Source organism: Phyllostomus discolor, chromosome 6, assembly GCF_004126475.2.
Source record: "Phyllostomus discolor isolate MPI-MPIP mPhyDis1 chromosome 6, mPhyDis1.pri.v3, whole genome shotgun sequence".
Lineage (NCBI taxonomy): Eukaryota > Metazoa > Chordata > Mammalia > Chiroptera > Phyllostomidae > Phyllostomus > Phyllostomus discolor.
In genome coordinates this window covers 76,988,385-76,993,091 of record NC_040908.2, presented here as the reverse complement: position 1 = coordinate 76,993,091, position 4,707 = coordinate 76,988,385, and positions in this window count along the sequence as shown.

Genomic DNA, 4,707 nt, shown 5'->3' with positions numbered 1-4,707 from the left:
TAATAGAATGAATATAGGCTTTGGAGCCAGGTGGACTTGATCAGTTTCCTAGCTCTAACATTACTTGCTGTGAATCTTTAAGTAAATCACCAGATCTTTCTAAGCCTCTATTTTTTTCATCAGAAAAATGTGGGGATTTAAACCCTTCTAAAGATCCCTAAAGCTCAAGAAAACTGTTGAACCAGAGGCTGGAGTAGAAGAGGCTAGGGGAATATGAGTAGAGAAAGACTGAGAGGCCCTAATGGGAAAATGAGAACCTCAGAAAGTATCTAAATCATACTGAAGGAGCCATTCTCTAGAATTCACAAACTGAGAAAAAAGTCGAATTCTTTTCTCCTTACAATTTTGCTATCAAGCCCTGATCCTCTCCCTCTTAAGAATTCTTTCCATCTATCACCACCCTAATGTGTTCTCCACATGTGGCAAGAGGACTCTCCCAGCTGCCTCTCTTTGGCCATGTTTTTTTTTTATCACCTCACCCACATTTCCTATGTTAGAACCAAAGCCAGCTCAGCACAGATGGGCAAACCTGAGAGAGACTTGGTCCCCTGGCCCTAGCTGGGCCTCTCTGGCATACTACAGACACAGCAGCCTAGAGAAAGAAGGCTCATATGTGGAGGCTAATGGCAAACTTGGAAGGCCTGACCTGGAACAAATGTTTTAAATGATGGAAGAAAAGGCCAGGCCCATTGCATTCGCTTGGCCTATGCAAAGGCCAAGGGCAAAACTGAGAGTCAGATACTGACATTATCAAGCAAATAAGCTTTGCTGAGTACAGAGCCATGGTCAAGACAAAGATGGAGGTGTTGGCTGAGGTAGGAAGGCACCAACAGCCAGAAAGGGAATCTTGGCATTGATGACATAGGTGAACAGTCTCCGGCCACAGATGTTTCTGGACATCAACCCAGTGGACTGAGAATCAGCAGCTCAAGCTGAAGACATACATAAGGCAATTTGGCTGAAGTAGGCCTCTTCAGAAAAAAGTGGGTGTGGTGGGCTGAGTATGATGGAGACCAGGGCTCTTATATCAAGCAGGCCCTGAGACACTCATGTGTCAGTGGGCCCAGCACTGTTACACCATTTCCAGGGAATAATGCCCAGGGCAACTTTAATCCATGTAGCATGGAGCATCCTCACAGGGGCAACTTTCTGTCCAAAGAGCAAGCCCCTCTCCTCTTCTGTGGCTTCATTAAAATGAACCCATACTTCCCTTCACTCTTCCTTGTGAAACATACTGGATTTTCCTTTACTCTAAACTTTTCCAGGATACCTCACCATTACACTCCCTCTTTTTATTTTACTCCTGTCTGCTGAGATCAAAGCTCAGCTTTCCTCTACCCTGAGTTAGAAGGCAGGAAAGCTACCTCATCTAAGCCTAGAAGGGAAGGAATGGACATCCTCTGAAAGTTTCTCCTTGACAGACTGGGTTCTATTCCTGGCTGTGTGACCTGGAGCATTCCACATCATCTTTCTGTGCTTTATTCCTGGAAAGAAGTAAAGAACATTTCTGCAAGACCCTATGCTCTGTGATTCTTCTCTCTCTCTTGCAATATTAGTGGGGCTGGAATTTCCTGCATTCAAGACACTGAGCCAAGGAACCTGGAGGCAAATGAAATGCAGAGAGGTTAAAGTGATTATGCAAGACAGCACAGCTGGATTTAGTTGGCTATATAAGAGCCTCAGCAATCATTGATTGATTTGCTACAGATATATGTTTTAATGGTAAAGGGATAGAGAAACTCAATGGGGTCAGCTGGCTGAGACAGCTCAGGATCCATAAGTTGTGGGGTCTTACTAATGTTTCCTCCAGGATGGAAGATGTCCCCAAAACCTACTAAGCCTATTCCAGAGTCTCTGATTACTGTTGTGTACTCACCCTGTTCCTCCTCTCTCCCATTTGGAAAATCACAAGCTATTCATGTTCCCTACTAACAACGATAGCAGGGGGCACCTATTCATTGCCCTCTGGGAATTTCCAGCTCTGTACATACAGTTTCCAAGTCCTTGTGAATGACCCTGATCTCTCCCTGTGGAAGAACAGGTAAAAGCAAATAAGCCCAGCTCTTTCTTCCATCTACAACAGGCCCCTAGAGATCCAGAGCTGACAGATCCTGGGTTTCCTGAATCCAGGCCTCATTCAGGGGAAAGTGGCCTCCATCAAGTTTGGGCCCCTGCTTTCTTCTGATAATTGAGATAATGACCCAACTTCCAGCACTGAAAGGGGCTTTGAGATGCTGGGATGAAAGGCACCGGTGTAGTACAAAGCACAGTGAAAGCTGTCCTGGAAGTGGAAGGCCTGGCCCTAGGTCTTCCCTAGCCTGGGTACTGAGTCATTTCCTCTATCATGGGAAAATTGCACATCTGCAATCCAGAGACATGAAACTCTCAGCTGGTGGGCAGAGGGGTAATGTGTAAAGGACACAGTCCAGGCATGAACCTCAGTTCACTACCAAAGAGCCCCAACACAGGCTGGGAGCTGAGTATGGTGTTTTGGCCTTGATGCATTTATAGTGTTATGACTCTTCTCTTAAAATGATTGGAGTGTGAGATATCTCAGTGATAAGCATTCTCTAGCTACATTTGATAAAACTGAAGAATAAAGCTGAAGATGTTCCTCAAGGTTTCAGATCACATCTGAGGAGAGAGCAGATTGGAAGACTCTGGCTTCTCACATCCCTCCCCAGTGGACAGCTGCACCATGGCTTACTCATCCTTTAAATCTGAGGCTCTCCTACAAGCTTCATAGCATCATGATTTGTTTCACCAGCAGTATGAAAAAAAAAAGGCACCAACTTGGGCTTTGTCTTCAAGGAATTTTCTTCTCCTGCTTGACTAGTACCTCTTTAGTCTCTGGGAGGATCACTAGCTATTTCAGAATGAAGGGCACAAAAGTGAACATTGAGCAGGGAATGAGGTCATCTGGAAGGTCAGAGAGAGAGGTGAGAGCTGTCAAGGAAAGCTCTCCCATGATGGCTTCTGCCAATGAATTAGAACCACAACCTCCTCCAAGAAAGGCTCCTCCTGCTGGTCATCAGTTGGCCTTCATGAGACTAAGTCCCCCAAACCAGGTGGCTAGGGTTTCCTTCACCTGGTGGACCTCAAAGCTTTCCCTTCCAAAGGGCTGAAGCTCCATTCAGCATTCTGATACAGCATTCTAACATGTAGATAACAAGCCCCATTCTGGGACAATCCTGTGCTATGGACAAATAAGACATGGTTCCTGGTTCAGAGTAAAGAAGAAACATGTGCAGCTGACCAGACTGAAAAGGATATTGTTACCATACAGCCACATGGGGGTTTGCTGCCTGCCACCTATAAACTCCAGAGGCAGGGGTTTGGTGAAAAAGAAAAGGAGTCCTTTATTCAATGTCTATACAATTTTACAAGAATAATGAGCTTCTGCCTCAAAGGCCATTCCCTTTAAATCATCCAAAGGCAAGTAACCTTCCATCCCTTGCCAGCTCAGCTCAAGGATGCACCTGGAATCGCTTCTCCCATTCAAAAACACTGTTCTTTGGAAAATACAGGTGGCTTAGCTGGGTTCCAGTCACAGTTTGTCTCCAAGAGTCTTTTGAAGTCTACATGCAGCATCCTTCTTGCAGCACTCTGCCCTGTCCTCTAGCTATTGCCTGCTGGCACATTACTTATATCCCATCTCTCCAGCCATCGGCTGGCTAGGCAGGGCCGCATAGGGCAGTGCCAGTCACTGGCACTGCTGCAACTTTTCACACAGGAAGGGAGTGGGGTTTGTCAGACCATGAAGTCTCCAGGGCCTGCTGTCCTGGGAACACTCTGGCCCTCTGCTAACCCACAACCAGACTAGCAAGAGGAAGAAAAGAAAGTAAGCTTCTATGCCCTCTTCACTTGAGTCTTTTGCCCCAAAATCCCCGTCTACCATGTGAGGTAGAAGTGTCCAAATTCCTAGCTAATCATGCTTGGCAACCACCATGCAAGTCAGCCCGCAGGGCATCTCTTCCTCTCCTCCGACCACCATGATCTAGAAGTGGGTAGAAGGGTTTTCTAGCCACGCACAGGGGTTCAGTGTCTCTGCCCTGGGTGGGGCATGGTCATCCTCACCTCCAGGGTAAATGTCTGTTGTGACCTTTTCAGCCCACACAGGCTCTGTGCAAATTGTCACAAGCCACAATAGTTGTTTACCCTTTTTGTCTTGCGATTTCAGCTGCAATTTCAATCTACCACTTTCAGTGCTTCCCGACCCCTCTCCAAGCATCACTCCCCTCTACCCAGGGATGTGGCTAGACCTCTCTGTTACAATATGAGCTGACATGGAAAGAGGTCCAAGTAACTTGCTGTAGGGGCTGGGGGAGGAAGGACTAATCAGTTGAAAATACAAGGACACTTACTTGTATAAATATTTTGGAACCAACCTTTTCCTTTCCACAGTTTAGGCATCTCCCCGCAACCAGGTCTACCATGTTATTCCTTAAACTAGCCATACCCAACTGAACTCAAATCAAGCTCTAAGTAGGTTCTTGCCCTGGGACCTTTCTCATATCTGGAAACTTGAGAAGTAGAGGTGAGAACAGCATCAGCAGCCAGTGGGTTATGAGTTCATAAATAGGTCTTAGGGCAGCACTGGCCTACAGCAAGCACTTCAGGAGTCCTGGTCACCTTAACCTGGTACTTTCATATAAACAATGATTAAAAAGTAGTGAGAAACACTTGAGTGAACTAGGAAGAGCTCTC